General features: G+C 44.8%; 1 long non-coding RNA gene across 5 annotated transcripts in view; it reads right to left on the bottom strand.

Annotated features, from left to right (window-relative positions):
• The window catches only part of LOC116980069, a 294,722-nt gene that overhangs the window by 6,505 nt on the left and 262,217 nt on the right, over positions 1 to 26,000 (bottom strand). For all 5 annotated transcript variants that reach the window (XR_004413849.1, XR_004413848.1, XR_004413850.1 and 2 more), the window contains 2 exons: positions 14,739 to 14,845; positions 3,536 to 3,617 (listed from right to left, as the gene is read on the bottom strand). This is a non-coding gene — a long non-coding RNA (uncharacterized LOC116980069). The remainder of the gene's footprint in view (positions 1 to 3,535; positions 3,618 to 14,738; positions 14,846 to 26,000) is intronic.

Genomic DNA, 26,000 nt, shown 5'->3' with positions numbered 1-26,000 from the left:
CTGCAACTGGATACTGGACTTTCTAACCAACAGACCACAGTCTGTTAGGTTAGACAAGCACACCTCTTCAACCCTCACCACAGGGCTGTGTGCTGAGCCCACTCCTCTACTCCCTCTTCACCTATGACTGCACACCTGTACATGGTACTAACACCATCATCAAGTATGCAGATGATACAACGGTGATTGGCCTCATCAGCAACAACGATGAGTCGGCCTACAGGGAGGAGGTCCAGCACTTAGCAGCATGGTGCGCTGACAACAACCTGGCCCTTAACTCCAAGAAGACCAAGGAGCTCATTGTAGACTTCAGGAAGTCCAGGGGCGGCACGCACACCCCCATCCACATTAACGGGACGGAGGTGGAACGTGTTTCTAGCTTCAGGTTCCTGGGTGTTAACATCTCCGATGACCTCTCTTGGACCCACAATACCTCAACTCTGATCAAGAAGGCTCACCAGCGTCTCTTCTTCCTGAGGAAGGTCCATCTGAAGAAGGTCCTGGTGAACTTCTACCGCTGCACCATCGAGAGCATCCTTACAAACTGTATCACAGTATGGTACGGCAACTGCTCTGTCTCCGACCAGAAGGCATTGCAGAGGGTGGTGAAAATTGCCCAACGCATCACCGGTTCCTCGCTCCCCTCCATTGAGTCTGTCCAAAGCAAGCGTTGTCTGCGGAGGGCGCTCAGCATCGCCAAGGACTGCTCTCACCCCAACCATGGACTGTTTACCCTCCTACCATCCGGGAGGTGCTACAGGTCTCTCCGTTGCCGGACCAGCAGGTCCAGGAACAGCTTCTTCCCGGCGGCTGTCACTCTACTCAACAACGTACCTCGGTGACTGCCAATCACCCCCCCCCGGACACTCCACCCACAGGAAAAACACTATGTCTGTATATATGCTAATGTAAATATTTATTCAAATCATATGCTATGTCGCTCTTCCAGGGAGATGCTAAATGCATTTCGTTGTCTCTGTACTGTACACGGACAATGACAATTAAAGTTGAATCTGAATCTGAATCTGAATCTGAATCTGAATCTGAATCTGAATCTGAATCTGAATCTGAATAAGATTACATTGAGTTTGCCGCTCCAGTTAGAGATAGTTCTGTTATAAGGCGACAGGCGCATTGTAGAAAATGATATTATAAAAACAATTATGTCAATGGATAAAGGAGATTAGGGACTAAGGAGTTTCAGACTGACAATAACAAAGTTATTTTTCTGGAAAATGTTTCAAAAATAATAATCTTTGTTATAGATCTAAATTTATTTTTGTTACTGCAAGCCGAAAATAATGGCTACACAAGACATTGTTTAACAGAGCATCATAGAACAAGTGCCAATAGAAGCAATTGCTTGTCAATTCCAACGAACAACCACAGTTAAAATAGCAGCTCTGCTCTTAAGAGACTCATTCTGAAACGTCGGGTGGTGCCAGCAATGGATGTCAGTCCCTTCCTTCATTGTTGTTTGTTTGTGTGTTAAATGTATGTTTTTAGTTTTCTGTAGCTTGTATAATGTGGGGGTGGGGTGGTGGGTTGGGGGAAACTGTTTATGATCTCTTACCTCGACGGAGGTGCGATTTTTTCCCGTATCGTATTTCCGTCTGCACTGCGGCCTAACATCGAGGAGTTGGCTGCCTTTGCTGGAGACCAACTTCGAGAGCTCCACCGCGGGAGCCTGCGGACATTAACATCGCGGAGCTCGAGGTCTCTGGTTAGAGACTGACTTCGGGGACTAAAATGTCAAAGTCAAAGTATCCATTATTGTCATTCAGACTTTTCAGTCTGAACGAAATGTCATGCTTTGTAGTCATAACATAGAATAAAATAACACAGATTTAACATCCACCACAGTGAGTCTACCAGGCACCTCCTCACTGTGATGGAAGACAAAAGTCTTAAAGTCCTTGTCTCTTTCCTCCTTGTTCTCCCTCTGCGTTGAGGCGATCCAGGCTTCCGAGCCGCAAGCCGCACGAGCTTCAACCTCCCCGACGTGGGAGTTTCGATTTCCCCGACTGCGGACGGTTCAAACACCCTGACCGCAGGAGAATAAAAGAGGAAGAAGCTAGGACTTTATTGCCTTCCATCACAGTGAGGAACGTGAGGAATCCGCTGTGGTGGATGTTTATGTTAACTTTTATTTAGCTGTGTTTCTTGTTGCTTTTTTTTAGTATGGCTGTATGGTAATTCAAATTTCACTGTACCTCAATTGGTACACGTGACAATAAACTTGAAAACTTGAAAACTTGAAACTGTGGGGAAGTTACATGAAATAGATTTTTTCTCCTGACAGATTTTTTTCTGCTTGTCAATTCCCAAAGTAAGTATTAAGTGGATTGCTAGTTCCCCAATTAAATTCACATTATAACCAATTTGGCCAAAATAGTACAGATAGTGTTCCCTAATCCATCAATTGTGTTATAACTAATTCATGTTATGAAAACACATATTGAAACCAAACTACCTGGGGGATGTAGACTGGTCAAAGTCACAATATGCGGCAGTGAGAAATGTGGAAGATATAAGAAAAATCTCAGGAAGTAAATATATTAAAAACCTACACAAATTATATTGACCCAGTCATAAAATGTAATGCATTGTAGTGGCCCAGATGAGGTCAGGAAAAGGCCAGATGCCAGGCAGGTTCAGAAGTCGTTTTAATGAATCATGGCAAACACACAGAAAGCCCGCGAGCAGGACCCGGGAAACCCCATGGCAGACCCACGTCCCTGTCCCTCAAGAGCCGTGGGGGATGACCCAAGGAGTGGCCTAACCCCCAGGGACTGCCACAGGACGCCCCCAAGGACCAGAGGCACGAAATGGACAGGAGGGCACACGTGGCAACCAGCCCGGGTGCACACCATGCCCGGCACAGGAACGGGCAACCGACCAACAGGTGCAGGGGATGGAGTAGCCTCTGGAGGAGATACCCTATATTTGTTAGTTAACGAAGGGGGCACTGAGGTAAGGTTTAACCCGCCTCGCAGTCGCCTGGTCAAGAACGCTGACCACGTAAAAGTACTTAGTTTCATCTACCGCCACCCCTCGCAGAGCAAACTGTGCCTCTGCCTGCTGGAACCAGATATCAGGCTCTTCGGTCCACAAAGTCGGGAGCTTCAGCGCAACGGCATTGTTTTCCATCACGATGCGTGATGAACGTCGGGGTCACCAGTTGTAGTGGCCTGGATGAGGTCAGGAAAAGGGCAGAGGCCAGGCAGGTTCAGAAGTCATTTTAATGAATCATGGCAAGCACACAGACGCCCGCGAGCAAGACCCGGGAAACCGCGTGGGCAGACAATTGTCCCTGTCCCTCAAGAGCTGAGGGGGATGACCCAAGGGGTGGCCTAACCCCCAGGGACCGCCACAGCATAGCACTTGCAAAGTTTCTACAGCATAGATGGAAAATTATACGTTTTCTCAAATAAAACATGCCAAGGAAGGCAAGAGGTGCTTTGAACTTGTCATTGCAAAAATCTACAAAGGTAAATTATTTAACAGAACGGGTAGGAATAGGCCAATTGCCTACCTTTTAAAAAATTTGTTGCAGTTTGGACTGAATGCTGAACAGCCATTTTTGATATCCTCCAAATTTTTGCGCAATTTCATCACTAAGGAATGAAAAAATAAAAATAAGTTCAACATTTTGCCAAAGCACGTTAATCCAGTTTGAACAGTTAACTATCTATGAAACGCAGATAAATTACCCAAATATCCTTTACATGTTTTTAAATTGTTATTTTTCTTTTCCTTTTCTTTTTTATTTGCATATGTTTATATTCATGCCTAGTTTTTGCTGAAATTATCATTGTTCATTCTTTGTAATTTGGTGAGAGCAAGATCACCACATGAGCCTCTATTCTCCTGGCTACTCTGTCCTCCACATGCTGGTTTAGTCAATAAACATAGTGCATTATGGAACATGCCCCATGGATATATTTGGATGTCATTTCGGAAAAGATTAGGCTTTGAGCCACCCTAGGCACTGGATGTGTAGGAAGGAACTGCAGATGCTGGTTTAAACCGAAGTTAGGCACAAAATGCTGGAGTAACTCAGCGGGACAGGCAGCATCTCTGGATGGAAGGAATGGGTGACGTTTCGGGTCGAGACCCTTCTTCAGACTCAACAGTCTGAAGAAGGGTCTCGACCTGAAACATCACCCATTCCTTCTCTCCAATGATTCAGCCTGTCCCGTTGAGTTACTTCAGCTTTTTGTGTCAATTCTGGGCACTGAATGGTCTGTAGGTATGCATATTCTAAACACATTAGCGGCTAAATTATTGTATCACTCATTTAATCAAAGCGCAAAATCAGAACTGGCTTTATCTTAAATGTTATTTCTAACATATTGTGTTGAGGAAATATTGAATTGTAGTGCCAAGTTCTGGCTGTCTGTGTGGCCTGAAATGTTCATGGTTACAGGTGTTTACTGATGTGACTCACAGGTTGGCTTCCTCCTCCTTTCACTGTGATTATCACTATGATCTCGCTCCAGGGCAACAAACACTTCCTGCCTGAACGCAGAGGAAATTAGATTAACCTCAGTATTTACTTTCCTCTTTTCCATAAGATGATTTGTGGCAAACCAAAGGACAAGAAAAGATGGTTGCAGCCACTAAAAGCTGTCAGTACCTAAAAAAAATATTTGGCACCATTTTTGAACATATCAATGAGAAATATGCTGGAAGATAATTATATTAAAAGGGTTCCGAAGTTGGTTGCTTTTCAACTGGTTATTCACAGTCGACATTTTAGTCTGCTTACTTTATTTCTTTTGATAAAGGAATTAATACAATCCACTACACATTGTCACAGAATTGCAAGATACTTAGCAGCAGTCGCTGCAGAGATTCCACGCAGTTAAAACATGTTGATGCACAAACTGTACCCACCTGGGAGATTCAAAGCCTGCCAATATTTTTTTTTATTTTAGAGCTTAGTTATTCTGAGAAGAGTGAAAAGCTGCGTTTGTGTCATATCAACTGCTCATCAAAGCCAGAAATCTCAGTTAACCCCTTTTAACCTTTCCTTAGCCAGCTCATCATTACACACGCTAGAGCCTTTACGATCAACTAAAAGGTCATTACTCCAAATCCCTGAGCAGCCCATCATTCAAAGTTTCTCATTTCACTGGGACGGGTGTGTCACGTCTTGTCAAAGACACCAAGCGGAGGTATGTATGGAAACAAGCTCTTCAACCAGAACTGGATGTTGGATCCAGAGTCTGCTGCTTCTGAAGGAGCAGAGCAGTCGTGAAAATGATCATGGTCAAATCCTGGGCCCTGAAAGAGATTGATTTTTGCTGGGAAATGGGTGTGAAAAGGGCGGTAAAAAGATATTGCTCATGGAATTTCCTGCGCTCGAAACAAAAAAACAGCATGTAATTCATGCCTTCATTTCCTGTTTCTTATAAATCAAAATTTCTAATAACTAGCAATAAGGAGGAAGTGATTTATGAACCACATTTCAGAATTTGGCACCATTATTCATTGTGTTGGAAGGAACTGCAGATGTGGATTTACACTGAAGCTAGACACAAAATGCTTCAGTAACAATGAGGGACAGGCAGCATCTCTGGATAGAAGGAATGGGTGTCATTTTGGGTCGAGACCCTTCTTCAGAGATCTAGGGAAGAGGGAAGTAAGAGATAAGGAAGAGTAAGGTGTGAATCCGAGACATCAAAGGGGCAAAGTTTGGGGCAAAGTTGGAATATATCACCGTCGAGGGTATATCATTGTCAAAGGTAGAATATATCATTAGATATAATATATCAAAAGTAGAATATAAAGGCAGTCATAAAGGCCATCGTAAAGGTGGTCACAGTGGCGCGGCGGTAGAGTTGCTACCTTACAGCGAATGCAGCGCTGGAGACCCGGGTTCGATCCCGATTACGGGTGCTGTCTGTACAGAGTTGGTACGTTCTCCCCATGACCGCGTGGATTTTCTCCGAGATTTTCGGTTTCCTACCACACTCCAAAGACGTACTGGTTTGTAGGTTAATTGGCATGGTAAATGTAAAAAATTGTCTCTAGTGGGTGTGGGATAGTGTTAATGTGTGGGGATCGCTGGTCGGCGCGGACCCGGTGGGCCAAATACACAATACACAATACACAATTTATTTGTCACTTGAACCTCATAGAGGCTCAAATGAAATGTTGTTTCTGCAGTCATACACACATGAAAAAAAGACCCAAGACACAACACAATTTACACAGACATCCATCACAGTGCATCTCCTCCTCACTGTGATGGAAGGCAAAAAAACATATCTCTCCCCTGCACTCCCCATTCCCCTCCCGATGTCAGAGTCAAAGCCCCCGGCGGGCGATGGCAATTGTCCTGCGGCCATTAAAGCCACGCCGGGCGATGCAAGGCCGCGCTCCGGGTCTTGTTGTTGGAGCCTCCGGCGGGCGCTAGCAAAGTCCCGCAGCCGTTGAAGCCGCGCCGGGCGGTGATGTAAGGCCCCGCTCCAGGTACTCTTCAACCCCGCGACTCGGGCGGGTGAAGTCGCCGTTGCAGAAGCCTCGAAAAGCGGTCTCCCACCAGGGACCCACGGGCTCCCGATATTACTGTCTGCCAGACCTGCGGTAAGCCTCCGAATCTCCGGGGGTCGGGTCACAGCAGCGCGCCACCACCGCTCCTCCCGCTCCGGACTCGGCCAGCTCCATGATGGTGAGTAGCTCCGCAGCTCCGTGACTGGAGACCCAGGACGTTCCTGCTGGAGGCCGCTCCACGTTGCAGCCTCAACGACAACGGAGACCAGACAGGGAAAAGGTCGGGTTCTCCGTGCAGGGGAAAGATTTTAAAAGTTCCCCCCCCCGCCCCCCACACACACACACACACATACCCCATCAAAAAAATAATAAAAACTACATTAAAACGGGACAAAAAATAAGAAAAAGACAAACGGACTGCAGAGGCCGCTGCGACGCGAGTCACGCCGCCCACCGAGAAATTCTCAGAAATCTAAGTGCATTTGTCAAAGGGCCTGTTTCCGCGCTGTATCTCTAAACTAAACTAAACTAAACAAACTAATGTATCAATCACTGGGAGAAGGTGACAAGGAGGCATACAAAGTAAAATTTAATCAGGAGGACAGTGAAACTAGTCAGAGAACGAGGATTGAGAGGGATGCAGAGAGAGGAAAAGCAAGTGTTATTTGAAGTTAGAGAAATCGCTAGTCCTACCACTGGGTTGTAGGTTGCCCAAGCAAAATATTCATTATCAGTCTCGATAAATACTCGAGCTTTGATTTTAAGCAAAAATATTAATTTGACCACAAATTGTAATATATTAATTCACAGTGTTTTCTCAGAAATCTAAGTGCATTTGTCAGGTTGCAAATTAAGATGGACTAACGAAATTGGGGAATTCTAAATCTGTTAGAATCAGCAAGTAACAATAGCAAATAAACAGTTTTTGACAGTGATTTACACACATTTTATTCAGACAGGAATTATGAATTCAGAATTATGAATTATCATTTTAATAATAATTATGAATTATTATTATTTCCCTGCATTATTTACAGCTTAGAGTTTTTTTCTTGAAATCCAAAATGCACTTTATAAGATTTGAACAATTCTCTACACCAGCAGAAGTACATAATGTGTTCTAACAAACTCTGCTAATGGTCATTTTCAATATAAATAAGTAAAGCACAACAAAGTCATAGGCAACTTTGCAGATTCATTTTCTTTCCATTCCTATTAGAAAAGCCTGGTACCTGTTCAATATGTCACACTGGACATTGTAATCAAACGAGTTACAAGTTGGCACACTCATGTCATGTCGACATCTTAATCTGACATGCAACGAGGTGTTTGATAAAATCTGTTCTTCAGCTCAGTAAAGGAACTCAAGATTTATTCCAAGACCTCTCCTCTTTCTTGACCTCTCTGTCTCCATTACCGGGGAGAGACCCTCAGGCTATATTTGATCGGACTTTACTGGCTTTATCTTCCACTAAACGTTATTCACGTTATTCTCTGTACACTGTGAATGGCTCGATTGTAATCATGTATTGTATTTCCACTGATAGACACAAAATGCTGGAGTAACTCAGCGGGACAGGCAGCACCTCTGGGAAGAAGGAATGGGTGACGTTTCGGGTCTAGACCCTTCTTCAGACAAGAATATTGAATAAATTGTCTTTCTGCTGACTGGTTAGCATGCAACAAAGGCTTTTCACTGTACCTCGGTACACGTGACAATAAACTAAACTATACTAAATCGACTGACATCTGCTACAAACCTACCGGCTCCCACACTTGTCAGGATTGCACTTCTTCCATGCTGTCTTTTGCAAAGATGCTATCCCCTACTCCCAATGTCCCCATCTCCGCCGCATCTGCTCCCAATTTGCGGCTTTCAATTGAGATGTCCTCATTCTTGAGTCATTTAGCAGAGTGGCGGTGCCTAACGGCAACGGCTCGACTGCAGTCCGTCTGTCTTTTTTTCATTTTTGTCCCGTTAGATGTATGCTTTTGGTTCTAATTTTTATTATTTTTTTAGCTGTGTATATGTGTGGGGAGGGGGGGGTTAACCGTTTAATCTCTTCCCTGTACGGGGACCCGACTTCTTCCCTGTCGGGTCTCCAGTGTCATTGGGCCTAACATCATGGAGCCGGCGGCGGCCTCCAACCGGAACCAACCTGAGGGCTCCAGTCGCGGAGCCTGCGGACTCGCCATCGCGGAGCTGGCCGACTTCGGAGCGGGGAGAGCTGTGGTGGTGCGCGGCTGCAACCCGACTTCGGAGCTTCGGAGGCTCTGGCCGCAGGCCCGGTGGACAGGAACATTGGGAGCTCGCAGGTCCCTGGTGGGAGACCACTTTCCAGAGCTCCCGCAACAGCAACTTCTCCTACTGGAATCGCGGGGTTTAAAGGACACGGAGCGGGGCCTAACATCGCCCCGCGCAGCTTAAACGGCTGCAGGACTTACCCTCGCCCGCCGCGGGGCTTTAACATCGTGAGCCCCAATCACCTCGACGCTGCAGTTGGACTGCTGGACCGCGGGAGAAGAACGTGATGGATGTTTATGTAAATTGTGTTAAGTGTGTGTCTTGGTTTTTTTTCTAATGTCTTGACTGTAGGAAATAAATTTCATTCAAACCTTGTCTGAATGACAATAAAAGGCATTCTGTTCATTCTATTCATTCTATTCTTTAGTGGTTTCCCTGGCTGTCATAGATGGAACTCTCTGCACTTTGTCCCATAGTTCTGCTCTCACTCCCCCTCCCCACAGATGCAACAAAGATAGGCTTCCCCTGGTCCCCACCAGCCTCCGCATCCAACAATGCATCCTCCAACAAGGTTTTGGTTTAGTTTATTTTGCTATTGTCACGTGCACTGACGTACAGTAAACAGCCTTTCTTTGTGTGCTATCCTGTAAAAACAAAAACTATACATGATTGCAATCAAACCATCCACAGTGCACAGTTAAAGAATTAAAGGTACAACATTTGGTGCGAGAAAGTCTGATAGTCCAATTAAAGAAAGTTCAAAGGTCTCCAATGATGTAGATGGGAGGTCAGGACAACACTCTAGCTGATGAGAGGACCGTTCAGTTGCCTAATAACAGATGAGATGAGAAGAAACTGTCCCTGAATCTGGAGGTGTGCGTTTTCACACTTCTGTACCTCTTGCCAGCTTGGAGAGCAGAGAAGACTGGTCCTTGATTATGCTGCTGGCCTTGCCGAGGCAGCGTGAAGAGTAGATGGAGTCAATTGAAGGGAGTTTGGTTTGTGTGATGATCTGTGCTATGTGCACAACTCTTTGCAATTTCTGTGGTCTTGGACGGAGTTGTTGCCAAACCAGGCTGTGATGCATCCTGATTAAATGCTTTCTACGGCGTGTCTGTAGAGGTTTGTGATATCAAAGTTGGAGTCAAAATAATCCTATAGGGAAAAAGTAAAGTGTGCATCTGTAGAAGTTGCTGAGTGTTGTTAGGGACTTGCTGAACTTCCTAATCCAATTCTAGCATGGATAGCGGGTTGGGTGGATGGCAGAAGGCCATGAGTTGCAATAAAAGGGACTTTTTCAGGTTGGCTGCCAGTGACTAGTGGAGTTCCACAAGGGTTGGTGATCGGGCCACTTCTCTTCACATTGTATATTAATGATTTGGATAAGGGGATTGAAGGCTTTGTGGCCAAGTTTGCAGATGATGCTAAGATAGGTGGAGGGGCAGGTAGTGCAGAGGAAGCAAGGATTCTGCAGAAGGACTTGGACATGTGAGGAGATTGGGCAGAGAAGTGGCAGATAAAATTCAGTGTAGTTAAGTGCGTAGTCATGCATTTTGGGAAGAAGAATAAAGGCGCAGATTGTTTTCTAAACGGAGAGAGAATCCAGAAATCGGAGGTGTAAAGGGACTTGGGAATGTTGTTGCAGGACCCCCAAAAAGTTAATCTGCGACTCGAATCGGTAGTAAGGAAAGCAAATTCAATGGTAGCATTTATATCAAGAGGACTGGAATACAAAAACAGACATGTAATGCTGAGGCTCTATAAGGCGCTGGTCAGGCACCATTTGGAGTACTGTGAGCAAATTTGAGCCCCATATCTGAGGAAGAATGTGTTGGCTTTGGAGAGGGTCCAGAGGAGGTTTACAGGAATGATTCCAGGAATTAGTATGTTAGCATATGATGAGCGCTTGACAGCACTGAGCCAGTACTCGCTGGAGTTTAGATGGTTGAGGGGGGACCTCATTGAAACTTACGGAATAATGAAGGGTATAGATAGAGTTGATGTGGAAGGATGTTTCCACTGGTGGGAGAGTTTAGGACCAGAGGTTATAGCCTCAGAATTAAAGGGTGCTCTTTTAGAAAGGAGATGAGGTGGAACTTCTTTAGTCAGATGGTAGTTAATCTGTGGAACTCATTGCCACAGAGGGCTGGGGAGGCCCAGTCAGTGGGTATCTTGAAGGCAGAGATGGATACATTCTTGATTAGAACTGGTGGCAAGGGTTATGTGTTATGTGTGAAGGTAGGAAAATGGGATTAGGAGGCAAAGATCAGACATGATTGAAAGGCGGCATAGAATCGATGGGCCGAATGGCCTAATTCTGCTATAGCTTGTGAACTTGTGAACTTGTGGATTCCGTCACCTCGAAAAGAATCCCCCCCTCACGTTACATCTTCCCATCTCCATCTCTTTTTGCCTTCTGCAGAGATTGCTCCCTCTGCAGCTTCTTGTTTCACTGATGCCTTCCCACCCAAACCACCTCCTCCCCAGATACTTTCCTCTCAACCACAGGAGATGTAATACCCATCCCTTGACATCGGCCCTTGGCTCCATCCAGGGACCCCAGCCGTTGTTCCAGACTACACATGCACGTCCTGCAACCTCATCTACTGCATCCATTGTTCACACTGTGGCCTCCTGTACATTGGCAAGACAAAGCATAGACTCGGCGACTGCTTTGCTGAACATTTGTGCTCAGTACTACGTGGACTACTGGATCTCCAGGTTGCGAACCATTTAAACGCCCCTTCCCATTCCCACACTGACCTTTCTGCCCTGGGCCTCCTCCATTGCCAGAATGAGGACACATGAAAACTGGTAGATCAACACCTCACATTCCGCTTGGGTAGCTTAAAAACCCAACGTATAAACATTGAATTCTCCAATTTTAGGTAATGAACCCACAAACAATCCCCTTCTCCCACCCCTTTCTCCCCCAAGACACCCTCCTTCTCTCTTCCCCCCCCCCCCCCCCCCCCTCCGCTCCCCTGAGCCCCAGCTGGCCTTCCCCCTCTCCCTCGCCTTCCATCTGCATTGCTTCCAATGGTTACACAATTCACAATTTTTCCATCTCCAAGCGTAACAATGCGCAGTTCTTTATCATTTTCAGGCTTACATTCCTTGACTTTTCATTGCTTGCCTTTTTCTATCAAAACAATAACCCCCCGCCTGTGTTCAACTATTACAGGGCATACTCTGTCCTGCCCCTCCCCTTTTCCGGCTTTCTTTACCCCCAACCCCCCCCCCCCACCCCCCCCACCCGGTCTGAAGAAGGGTCCCAATCCAAAACATCACCTATCCATGTTCTCCAGGGATGCTGCATGACCCACTGCGTTACTCCAGCATCTTGTGCTTTTCAAAAGGAACTCAAACCTTTGAATAAAGACGCAGCTTTAAGCTCCATTTCAATTGTTCTTCTCTGTAATCTTCAGTTGGTACTCTTCAGTGGGAAGTGGTTATTTAGTTTAGAGATACAGCACGGAAACAGGCCCTTCAGCCCACGGAGTCCATGCTGACCAGCGATCCCAGCACATTACCACTAAGCCTACACACACTAGGGACAATTTTACATTGACACCCAGCCAATTAACCAACAAACCTGTACGTCTTTAGAGTGTGGATGGAAACTGAAGATCTCGGAGAAATCCCACGCAGATCACGGGGTGAATGTATAAGCTCCGTGCAGACAAGCCCCCGTAGTCAGGATGGAAACTGGGTCTCTTGCGCTGTACGGCAGCAACTCTACCGCTACACCACCGTGCCACCCGTTTAAACTAAAGCTACATGTGCTTGTTTACAGGCACATAACAGCATACAATGTAATTTGAAAGAGTTTACTTCACATCCTGTCCAATATTAACCCTTTGCTATCACCAAAATAGATTGGGCATTTACATAATATACTGATGTGTATAATATCATATTGTGAGTATATCATTTGCCACCATGGTTCTTGTGCAATAGTAACTACATTCAGACATTGTAACTTGAAGTACTGAGGCATGTCCTAATAATGAGAAAATTACTATATGAATACAAATTCTTACTTCTATTATTCATATTTAAAAGGATGTAACTGTGGAATGGTGATGTTTATTTCTCTCAAAACTTCTCTTGCCTATATCTTAATTTGCGCCATTAACCCATTTTACCTGTTAGCATGTTGAGGCTCAAGAAGGCGCTGGTCAGGCCGCATTTGGAATATCGTGAGCAATTTTGGGCACCGTATCTGAGGAAGGATGTGCTGGCTCTGGAGAAGGTTTACAAGAATGATCCCAGGAATGAGTAGGTTAACCTATGATGAGTGTTTGTCGGCACTGGGCCTGCACTCGCTAGAAGAATGAAGGGGGACCACATTGAAACATACAGAATAGTGAAAGGCTTGGTTAAAGTGGATGTGGAGAGGATGTTTCAATTTGTGGGAGAGTCTAGAACTAGAGATCATAGCCTCAGAATTAAAGGACATTCTTTTGGGAAGGGGATGAGGAGAAATTTCTTGAATCAGATGGTGGTGAATCTGTGGAATTCTTTGCCACAGAAGGCTGTAGAGGCCAAGTCAGTGAATATGTTTAAGGCAGAGATAGATAGATTCCTGATTAGTACAGGTGTCAGAGGTTATGGGGAGAAGGCAGGGGAATGGGGTCAGGAGGGAGAGATATATCAGCCATAATTGAATGCCGGAGTGGACCTGATGGGCCGAATGGACTAATTCTACTCCGATTCCTTAAGACCTTATGACCTTGTGAATCAACAATGGTATGTTTGACTTTAAAATGTTCATTCTTTCTTTTTTGCAAGCTCACGCCTTGTTATAATCCTCAGACCCTGTGTGTTCTTTATTTCCTTCTTCCTTCTGCTTACCATACTTATCAATAATCCCAGTGACCACACCTTCAGAAATGCAGCCCTGTGCTCTGGAATTCTTTCCCCAAGCATCTCGACCCCTCCGACAAATTCTAAGATGCAGTTTAGATCCAATGAATATGGTATTATGTACTTGCAGATTTTTTTTTTTGCACTTATGGCTGGGTCTATTGTCAAGTGGGATCAAAGTAGGATTAAGGGGAAATGCTGCGTGGAAACTGAACAGTGTGTCCTACCTGACAACAAGAGAATAAAGCAAACCGCTCTCATCGGCTATAATTTCATGTACTAGAATTAACTGCAGAGCCGACAATGAAGAGAGGAAATTAATATCATGATAAATGATATTATTATAAAAGACTTGATAACTGATATTGTACCTCTGAACAGGCTGATACCTTGATATGGCTAATTACTACTGCAACCTTACCAATGCAAATACTAAAAATAAATAGCGAATGAATGCCGGATAATAATCAAACTAATATAAACGCTAAGCACTTGCGCTAACAATGTCACGGTGCATGACAATTTTTTTTAGTGTCTTCCGAAATTAATATAATTCTGTGTGGAAAATGGAAAAATGTGAAAGTGCCATTGATATATAATGGGAGAGAGAGAGTTACATTCTAAACCTACACGTTTGCTAATTATTGTTTCAGAAGTTGTTGCCAATGACATTTTACTGTCTATCAAAAAATTACTTTGCATTCTTTAAAGCGCTTCTCATGGACTAATTCACAGGTGCAGCTTAATTTGCCTAAGAGCCTTAACAATTGAATTGAAAGTGAGAAAGTGCAAACAGTGGTGCTAAGAGTGTAATCATCTTAAATATATCAATTTAAACAATTTAAGTGAATATTAGCGAGGAGGTTAAGAGCTACTTTTAACCACCAGTTCACAGCAGGTGAACCGTTTATTTGTTCAATTAGTATTCCATCTTACTGGAGTCGAAATAAATGTTAAAAGATGGCTCACCAATACAAGGAGGATTTTATACTGTGCACTCTCCCAGACTTGGGCTAAACCTCATCTATTCTTGTCAGTCATGGTAGACAGTGGAGAGCAATATTAGAGGAGGTAATTACATGCATCAGTCAACATCCTTTGTCCCATAGGAACTGAGACTTACAGTAAAGTTGGGATAACGAAACACTGTGCTAGATTAAAGGTGGAGTGCTTTCTGGAATTTCAGTCAGAGCACCAGCTGTCGTTTTCAACCATTGTGGAGAAACCACCCTATTTGAAAGAAATAAAGAATAGTGTTAATAGTTTTTTAACAGATGGACAATGTTTAAGTTCCCATTGCTTAGCAGCACATGGTTAGAGTTGATGCCGTACAGCGCCGGAGTCCCGGGTTCAATCCTGACAACAGGATTGTATATAGTTTGTACAACAGGACTGTATGTAGTTTGTACATTCTCACCGTGATCTGCCTGGGCTTTCTCCGGGTGTTCCGGTTTCCACCCACATCCCAAAGATGTGCAGGTTTGTAGGTTTGGGTTTGGTAAAATTGTAAATTGTTCCTAGTCTGTAGGATCATGCTGGTGTACGGGGCGATGGCTGGTCGGTGTGGACTCGGTGGGACAAAGGGCCTGTTTCCGTGCAGTATCTCTAAACTAATAAACTAAATGCTTTGTGGAACAAAGGCCACCCATACATAATCTCTATTAATCAATCCATTTGATAAAATATCGTCCACAATGTAATTGGTACTTTCAGTTTCTCATAAATGCTTGGCACATATAAAATCAACCTCTTTGTAAAATTGCACTAATTGAGCTAAGAGTAGTACAGAACAATGGAACATTTTCTCAATTAAGATGTAGTTCAGTTTAGTTTAGTTTAGTTTAGAGATACAGCATGGAACCAGGCCCTGCGGCCCACCGGGTCCGCGCCGACCAGCGATCCCCGCACATTAACACTATCCTACACCCACTAGGGACAATTTTTATTTTTAACATTTACCAAGCCAATTAACCTACAAACCTGTACGTCTTTGGAATGTGGGAGGAAACCAAAGATCTCAGAGAAAACCCATGCAGGTCACGGGGAGAACGTACAAACTCCATACAGACAGCCGTAATTGGGATCGAACCGAGGTCTCCGGCGCTGCATTCGCTGTAAGGCAGCAACTCTACCGCTGCGCCACCGTGACTGACGTATACTATAATCAAATATCACCAATCTAGCGACTAATGATTTAGAAGCAAAGTGAAACTCACTCTATCGTAGGAAGCATTGCGAAGAATACCCATTCCATAGCAGGCACTTTCTGCACATCCTATAGTTTTGGCATCGCTGGCACTTTAATTTCAAATAATTCCTAGTGAAGGGCAACCTTATGGTACACTTCCATGCACACAAGGACTCATCCAAACTCATTTCACAAACAACCTTTATGGATACCAGAAAGGAAAATGATCCATCATTTGGGGTGGGATGCAAAAACAACCTCTCAAATGATATAAGTACAGGATTAAAGCAGAACGGTCAAATTCATAGATTCAAAGAGTCATAGAGTGATACAGTGTGGAAACAAGCCCTTCGGACCAACTTGCCCACACCGGCCAACATGTCCCTGCTTCACTAGTCCCACCTGCCAGCATTTGGTCCATATCCCTCCCAACCTGTCCTACCCATGTGCCTGTGAAACTGGTTCTTAAATGTTAGGATAGTCCCTGCCTCAACTACCTCCTCTGGCAGCTCATAACATACATCCACATGTGTGGAAAATTTTACCCCTTAGATTCAGATTAAATATTTTCCCCTTCACCTTAAACTTATGTCCTCTGGTCCTCGATTCACCTCTGGGCAAGAGGCTCTGTGCATCCATCCGATCTATTCATCTCATGATCTTATACACTTCTGTAAGATCAACCCTCATCCTCCTGCGCTCCAAATTGAAAGACATAATCAACTGTGAGCTTATGATGATGGTGAAGCTTGAAGGGACGAATGACTAAATCTGGCCTCTGTTTTTTATGTTTCCGTAAAATTTGTCCTACTTGAAATATTTCGCAAGGTAGCCACAAATTGCTGTGTAACTTAGAAGGAGGCCAATTTTTTGCCATTGATGGCACACAGGGCACACAGGGCAGTCTCATTCCTCACTAATAGTCCATGTATCCTATTCTTTCCACATTCTCATCAACTTTCCCCAGATTCTTACACATTATGAAAAAATGACAGTGCCCAATTTTCAGATGAAGGAGAGATAAGGAGCTCCTGGCAGAAACCTATGTGTCAAAGAGGGAATGTGCAAACTCCACACAGACAGCACCAGCAGTCAGGATTAAACTTAGATTGCTGGCCCCACATGTTGTTTGCCTGCCAAATATGAAACTCAACTATTGATGAGAAATGTAGATTTTGCAGACTTTAATTTCCCATTTATGGATCCAGTATCTTGTACTTCAATAAGTTTAAAGCAAAGGTAGACAAAAGTGCTGGAGAAACTCAGCGGGTGAGGCAACATCTATGGAGCAAAGGAAATAGGCAACGTTTCAGGCCGAAACCCTTCTTCAGACTGGAGTTTAAAGCAAAGTTCAGACTATTAAGATGAGTAGATTAATAGGCATTAGACACAGGGTCAACTCCAGCATAACAAGTCTACAATGTTAGAACTTAGCCGAAGGAAGACAGAAGCAAATCCCAACCAACTACATCAGATCACAATTAAACATTAGCATTTGACCTCTACTGCTGACAATTAGGAAGATGCACAAACAACATCTAGTTAATAAGTATTTAAGATACATATTAGAAAAAGTTAGGACCACTGAGAAAAGGGTTCAGTAACATATGGAGACAGGTTGTAAGCATGTGATACTGAGGGAATTATTTATGACATAGAAGACAGATAGTCGGAATAAAAGTGATTCTCACAGCTAATTCCTTAGATGAAAGGGTTATCTTACCACGAGCATCTAAATAAGTTGGATCATTTTCTTTGGAGATAGGAAGAATGAGGGGTAATCTTATTGAGACATATTAGATCGTATGGGGCAATGACAAGGCTGTTGTCGAGATGCTCCTCTGGAGGGATAGCCTTGACTGAAAAGATGCAGTTACAAAATAAATGGTCATTTTAAACTGAGGTGAGTAGGAACTTCCAATTGTTGAGGGTGGTGACCTCTTGAGTTCTTTGCCCTGGGATGTTGTGCAGACTAGATCATTGGAGATATTTAACAAAGAGGGAGAAAAGAGTTATAACTTTATTCGGATTGAGAGGATCCTGTGGAAACCAACTGTGATCACATTGAACGACAGGATGTGTTGTATACTTGTGAAATAATTAGAAGGTGAATGGTCAGTACTGTGCCCAGCAGGAGAGCTAACAATTAGTAGGTCATCCTGAAATGTTCCATTAATGCCTGACGGAATCCCAGAAAGTAAACATGATATTATGTTCAGAATCTAATATTCAACGTGGTATCGACTTGCCTTTGCCCATTTTGCTTGATGTGTTTTACTTATGAAAATTCTCATCATATCACCTCATAATGTATAACCATTGAAAGGTTTTACAGGTGTAGGTTTTAGTAACCAAATTATTGGGGTACCTACCAAACTAAGTTTTCATGCCCCACTTAAGGACTGAGAGTGAAGAGGGAAGATAGCCTATATGAATAGTAGAAAGGGAGTGGTGAGGCAGGGCTGGTCGATCAAGGTGAGGTGAGGGATGATGTCTCATATGAAGAGGAAAGCAGGAGGGTATTTCCTCAGTCCACCTATCACCCACGAGCCCTTGTTTCAACCCTCCCCTCTCCTCTTTATACCTCCTCTCCACTCTCACAATTAAAGCAGGGTCTTGACTCAAAACATTAATTCCTTTCTCTCCACAGGTGCTTCTCGACCCATTCAGTTCCTTCTACAGTTTGTTTTTTGCTCCAGATACCAGTGGCCGCAGCCTTCATACCCCGCCTCATGCGTGATAAGAATCTGTATTCAAGAGGCACTTTTCTTAGCAGAACATAGAAAATTACATCACAAGGAATGAAATGTAGAGAATGTTTTTACGAAGTAAAATGTACAGTCCAGGAGGTTATCTGATTTTGGTGAAGTCCAGAACAATTTGTTCTTTAAAATATAGGACTGCAGGACTTGTGTTGCAGCCTCTTTCAGCAGACAGCAAAGAACATGATGATCTGAACAATCTAAATTTCCAAAGTCAGCCACAGTCCAGCCCCCCCCCCACCCCGCCCCCCACCACCATTCCATTAAATTATCATTCTTGATTATAAACTAAAATTCTGGAACAGAACTTGAACTTAACATTGATTGAAAATTGCTGGGGAAAGCCAGTGTTCACAACAAAATACACCATCAGATTCTGGATTCCCAGATACATTCTCATGTTGGACACCTCATTGATTTCATGCACAGACTAAAAACTTGAAGCAATTACCCATTTCTTACATTAGAGAAGCTATGGAAACCGGGAACTGCGGATATTCACGCATTATTGTTTTGTTTTCAAATGTTTATTGTTGTAAATTTCCTTAGTTTACCATGATTTTTTAAACAGCTTAAAAATATATTTTTTCAAATATTGGAGACAGAAACATTTAGGATCTTTAAGTAGTTTGACTGCTGGTTGAGCCAAGTGTGTGGCTTAGTCAATTGTCAGAGATATCTTTCAGCCATTTTGTGCATGAGATATGTTCTGCACCTCCTCAAAATGACATCATCATGTCATATAAAGGAAGGAACTGCAGATGCTGGTTTCCACTGAAGATACACTAAAATGATACAGTAACTCAGTGGGACAGGCAGCATCTCTGGAGAGAAGGAATGGGTGATATTTCAGATCAAGACCCTTCTTCAGAACTCCCTCAGTCTCAGGAAGGGTCTCGACCCAAAACTTCACCTATTTCTTCTCTCCGGAGATGCTGCCTGTCCCGCTGAGTTACTCCAGCATTTTGTGTCTATCCAAATGTCATACGTGGCCTATTACGATGGGCTAGAACTATACAACAAGTTGGCAAATATGAACCTGCCCTAGATCTTTGGATCTTGATCGAAAAATGTCACCATTGTATCAATCGAATACTTTCAGCCTTAAATCTGGAAATAATATAATCAGTATAAATCATGAACCGAATTTGATCACTTTCTAGCTTCCTTTAATGCATTTGTTTTTCTTAGAATTTTAAATTATTTGTCTACACCTAATGAACAATTATCAAACGCTGCCTTTAAATTGAGCATAGTCTAACAAAAATAGAAATCCACAAAATTACAATCAATCATAACAATGAAATTAGATTAGTTGCTGTGTTCTGGTTGTGTCTTAGCTATGCAACCTGTATGTCTATGAAAGTCGCAGCAGGGTCATACACCACTCAGTCAGGTCTGTTGGTATTCACATCTGTTGTAAATTACTCTGTCCAAAAATGAACTTGTATGTTTTGGCCTGTAATGAAAATTCGTTTGTTGCCTCTCCATAGGATTCCCTACCATTTTCCCTCTGATGAAATTAACTCCCTATGGCTGGTCCAGCAGGATAATCTAATTTTAGCCAATCTGCTTGGGGGCTGCCATTTATCCCACAAAGGAGAAAATGTGTGTGCTGCTATGGAAACAATTGGCTGGGCTCTGTGCATATTAGGATACTCTGACATAATGAAAGCTACCAGCTTGCTTTTTAGATGATTAATCTTTTCCCCTGTGAACCTCATAGAATACATTAGCAGAGCTAGTATGATAAATTTGTTTATCCCAAGACAATCATTAGAAAATTACCTGTGAACCAAATTCTCATTAGTGTGTAGTTCATGAATGAGTGACCATATGGTAAATGATACCAGTCAGATGTGATAATGTCTGTTTCAGCAACAGGCTGACACTGCTTATGAGGTGCCGCCAACAGTTTTTAGATCCCTGCTGGTGCAGGTTAATTTCAGACACTGTACAAATGATACTGTTCGGACACAGCTGGTACTTAATCCACAAGCAGCCATGGCCTCTTACATGGATAACTAGGTCTCGATGTTTCACACAGTTACTCAGAATAACAGTATATCATTAGATGTTGCACTGTAGAAAGATTTGTATATTTTCAATCATGGGGATTAACTTTTAAAATTGTAAATAGTGAATTATAAACGTGTTTATAGATATAACTAGAACAAGTGCAGACCCGTTGGGTCTGTTCCCCCAACGTGCGGTTGTGGGGGGGGGAGGCGGCATGCAGCGTCACACACACTAACTATCCCCCCCCCTCGCACTCACGCTAATTACCCCCCTTGATATAATATTAATATTATTAATTTGTTCCTTTTACCCCATAACCAACGTATCTACTGACGCATAGCCCCCAACTTGCAGTCACATCTAGAGGGGGGGGGGGTGCGGGGGATGAGAGTGAGGGCAGAGAGAGAAGGGGCAGAGACAGAGAGAGAGACAGAAACATAGATAGAGCGGCAAGAGGGAGAGGAGGGTGGGGAGGAGGAGAAGAGGAAGGGTGGGTGGGTGAGGGGGGGAGGAGAGAGAGAGGGTGAGAGTGAGGGGAGAGAGAGGGGGGGCTGCCCCAGGGGGTTGAGGGGGAGAGGTGGGGATGCAGGGAGGGAGGGGAGAGGGGGAGGGTGGCGGGAAGAGGCTAGTGGGTGTGGAGGGGAGGGGGTTGTAGGGAGGGAGGGTGGGGGAGGGGAGGGATGGAGGTGGAGGAGGGGGAGGGAGAGGAGAGAGAGAGGGAGAGGCGAGGGGAGGAGGACGAGGGCGTGAGGAGCGGGGGACCGAGAGAGGGGGGGAGAGGGGGGAGAGGGTTGTGCTGAGGAGGGGGGGTGAGGTGAGGGGACGGGAGGGAGAGGTGGGAGCAGGGAGGGGAGGGCGGGTGGAGGGAAGGTGGTAGGGGTTGTGTGGAGGGAGGGAGGTTTAGGGGAGGACGGTGAGGAGGGGCACGAGGATGGAGTGGAGGAGGGGAGAAAGAAGGGAGGTGAGAGAGAGAGGGGGAGAGGGGGGGAGAGGCGAGAGGAGGGGGAGAGAGAGGAGGGGAGGGGGGAGAGAGGAGGGGGAGAGAGGACGAGGGGGGGAGAGGAGAGGGGGGGAGAGGAGAGGGGTGGAGAAGGGGGGAGAGGGAGGGGGAGGGGAGAGAGGGGGAGGGGAGAGGGGGAGAGAGGAGAGGGGGGAGAGGAGAGGGGGGGAGAGGAGAGGGGGGGAGAGGAGAGGGGGGGAGAGGAGAGGGGTGGAGAGGAGAGGGGTGGAGAGGGAGGGGAGAGGGGGGGAGGGGAGAGAGAGGGGGAGGGGAGAGAGAGCGGGAGGAGAGATGGGGGAGAGGAGTGGGGGAGAGGAGAGGGAGGGGAGAGGGAGGGGGAGAGGGGAGTAGAGAGGAGGGAGGGGGCGAGAGAGAGGGTGTGCTGAGAGTGGGGGTGAGGTGAGGGGAGGAGGAGAGGTGAGGAGCAGGGAGGGTGGAGGGAAGGGGGTATGGGGTGTGTGGAGGTGAGGGGGGTTTAGGGGTGGGACGGTGGGGGAGGGGATAGAGGGGAGGAGGGGGAGAAAAAGAGGGGAGAGAGAGAGAGAGGGGGGAGGGGGGGAGTGAGGGAGAGAGGAGAGGGAGAGAGAGGAGAGGGGGGGAGAGAGGAGAGGGGGGAGAGGGGGGTGGGGTGGGAAGAGGAGGGGGGGGGGGAAGAGGAGAGGAGGGGGAGTGAGGGGGTGTGCTGAGAGGGGGGTGAGGTGAGGGGAGGGGGAGGAGAGGGGGGGGGAGAGGAGGAGGAGGGGGGTAGAGGAGAGGAGAGGAGGGGAGAGAGAGAGTGCCTTTTTATTTCAACCCAAACAACCATTTGCAGGCAGTGCTTTTTTACTTTAACCATATTTTCATTTTCAAACCACATTAAGGATACTTACTCATAGTTGTGTGGACATTTGTTCAGTGTTATTCACAGCTCAGAGAAACGTGACCCTCTGCCTTCCTCCAGCTTGCAGACTAATTGAGGCACACCACTTCCTGGTTTTATAGTCCCTCCCCCCTGCCGCCAGCAGGGGCAGCAGAGAGAATGGGGAATTTTGTAAAATCATTAATATCTCTGTCATATTTCATCGACAGAAAAAATCCTCGGCACACATATGGTGGAGGGGGGCTCTGAGCGAGGTGGCCAAAAATGACAGCCGTAGGTGGCGGCGTTCTCTCGGAAATCGCAGCACAGATCGCCAAAACCGGTCAAGAACAGAGTTTTAGTAATATAGATTATAGATCGTGTTGCACAAAAGTTAACTGGTGTTTCTGCGACTAGCAATCAATAATTAAATATCAATAATCGCACATTTAGCAAATAATTTAAAATAATATGAATATTCTGTTTGCTGTGATGTTCTAACTCAAAGTTGAGAATACCTACAAACTCTCCACTTTAAAATGATGAACCAAAGGAATACCTCCCATTAATTTATTAAGCCAGGGTAAGAATGGTGATTGTTAATCTGGTAAAATAGTGCCATAATTACAATCTTGCTTGCACAGTGGCGTAGCGGTAGAGTTGCTGCCTTACAGCGCCAGAGACCCGGTTTCAATCCTGCCTACGGGTGCTGTCTGTACGGAGTTTAACGTTCTCCCCCATGACCTGCGTGGGTTTTCTCCAAGATCTTCACTTTCCTCCCACACTCCAAAGACGTACAGGTTTGTAGGTTAATTGGCTTGGTGAATGAATGTAAAATTGTCCCTAGTGTGTGTAGAATAGTGTTAGTGTGCGGGGATCGCTGGTCAGTGTGGACTCGGTGGGCTAAAGGGCCTGTTTCTGGGTTGTATCTCTAAACTAAACTAAACTAAATTAGCAGGACTAAGGAGCTGATTGTTGAATACAGGGAGGGAATGCCGAGGGTGCATCAACCTGGCGGTGGAGAGAAGCAGCAGCTTTAGGTTACTGGGCTTGTACCTCTCTGATGCTCTGTCCTGAGCCCAGCAATGACAAAGAAAGCTCCCAACACCTTTACTTCCACAGAGCTTTGTAGGGATTTGGCACGTTGCATTTTGCAAAGTCTAGCAATCTTCTATAGGTGTACGGTGGAGAGCGTGCTGACTGGTTGCATCACCGCCTGGCTTGCTATTTCAAATGCTGAAGAACATAGAAACATAGACAATAGGTGCAGGAGTAGGCCATTCGGCCCTTCGAGCCAGCACTGCCATTCAATATGATCATGGCTGATCATCCAAAATCAGTACCCAGTTCCTGGTTTTTACCATATCCTTTGATTCTGTTAGCCCTCAGAGCGAAATAACTCTCTCTTGAAAACATCCAGTGAATCAGCCTCTACTGCCTTCTGTGACAGAGAATTCCACAGATTCACAACTCTCTGGTTGAAAAAGATTTTTCCTCATCTGTCCTAAATGGCCTACCCATTACTCTTAAACAGTGGCCCCTGGTTCTGGACTCCCCCAACATTGTGAACATTTTTCCTGCATCTAGCCTGTCCAAACTTTTAAGAATTTTATATGTTTCTATAAGATACCCTCTCATCCTTCTAAATTCCAGTGAATACAAGCCCAGTCAACACATTCTTTCATCATATGTCAGTCCCGCCATCCCAGGAATTAACCTGGTAAGCCTACGCTGCACTCCCTCAATAGCAATAATGTCCTTCCACAAATGCGGAGACCAAAATTGCACACAATACTCCAGCTGCAGTCTCACCAGGGCCCTGTACAACTGCAGTTGGCCCTCCTTGCTCCTAAACTCAAATCCTCTCGCATTGAAGGCCAACATGCCATTAGCTTTCTTCACTGCTTGCTGTACCTACATGTTCACTTTCAGTGACTGATGTACAAGGACACCCAGGTCTCATTGCACCTCCCCTTTTCCTAATCTGACACCATTCAGATAATCATACACTTATGCTTTTCTACCCCAGTGAGTACACTCACCTGCCACCCTTTGTCAGCTGCCCTGTAGTAAGGGTAATGCTTTGTGATATGTGCATAGATGGCGCTCAGTGTTAATTGCTTGTCTTGAGCAGAAGATATTGCCTAGGAATACGGGGGTTTTGAATCATCCTTGGGGCTATCGCGTAGGGTGCTGCAGATAGTGATGGACATTAGCCCGCCCACGATGAGCAATGATCTCTCCAGCATCAAAGGGATCTACGGGAGCCGAAACCTCAAGGTCAGCTAAGAACATCAAAGGCCACACCACACCAGAGGTCATGCTTTACTCTCTCTGCTACCATCAGGAAGAAGATGCAGGAGATTGAGAACCATGACCTCCATGTTCACGAACAGCTTCATTCCATCAACCCTCAAACTCCCGAACCATCCAGCACAGCCCTAACCACAACGCTCCCTCAGGTTTTGCACGATGATGATATGGTTTACTTAGTATAACTGATAATTTACCATCTATTTATTTGTTGTGTCGTTTCATTTAATGTGTCCTTAAAATTGCAGCAAATAAGAATGTTATTATTCCAGTCCCAATGCAAATGACAATTAAGTAGAGAATCGGCAGGTAGCTTGTGCAAGGCTCATGCACCATCTTACACTCTAATAGACCATGGTTGGTGGTTTGTGAAGAATTCTATTTGGACTGTCATTTGTCAGACAAAATGCTAAGAAATGTATTTGTTGCATATAATAGAGATCTGTAATAATGCAAGATGTTTCCTTTTTCTAAACAGTTCTGATGGATTTCTGAAGAAGGGTCTCGACCCAAAACATCACCAATTCCTTCTCTCCAGAGATGTTGCCTGTCCCGCTGAGTTACTCCAGCTTTTTGTGTCTATCATAATGTCCTACATGGCCTATCATTTAAGATTGGGCTAGAACTATGCAACAAGTTGGCAAATGTGAATCTGCCCTAGATCTTTGGATTTTGATCCAAGGGCGACACCATTGTATCAACCGAATACTTTCAGCCCCAAATCTGGAAATAAAACTAATCAGTCTAAATCATGAACAGAATTTGACCACTTTCCAGCTTCCTTTAATGAATTTGTTTTTCTTAGAAATTTAAATTATTTTTTATACACCTAATGAACAATTAGCAAACGCTGACCATTGAGCATGGTCTTAACAAAAATAGAAATCCACAAAATTACAATCAGTCATAATAATGAAATTAGATTAGTTGCTGTGTTCTGGTTGTGTCTTGGGTATGCAACCTGTATGTCTATGAAAGTCGCAGCAGGCTCATACACCACTCACTCAGGTCTGTTGGAATTCACATCTGTTGTATCTTTGGTTTGAACCTGCATCTGCAGTTCCTTCCTACAACTGATGGATTTCTGTCAAATTGCAACCATGCAGGAGGAAAAGAAAGAAGCAATCTGGGAAGTACTGGGAGGATGCAGTGACAATCCACAGATTCAGGTGAATTCAAATGAATAGCTGGGCAATATTTGTGTGACTATACAATCATGAAGAGATAACAAAAATGTATTATGAACATAGCAACAAATACGTTCC

Source organism: Amblyraja radiata, chromosome 13 (genome assembly GCF_010909765.2).
Source record: "Amblyraja radiata isolate CabotCenter1 chromosome 13, sAmbRad1.1.pri, whole genome shotgun sequence".
NCBI classification, from domain to species: Eukaryota; Metazoa; Chordata; class Chondrichthyes; order Rajiformes; family Rajidae; genus Amblyraja; species Amblyraja radiata.
Note: the sequence above shows the minus strand (reverse complement) of the source record. Positions and strands in the feature narration are given on the sequence as shown.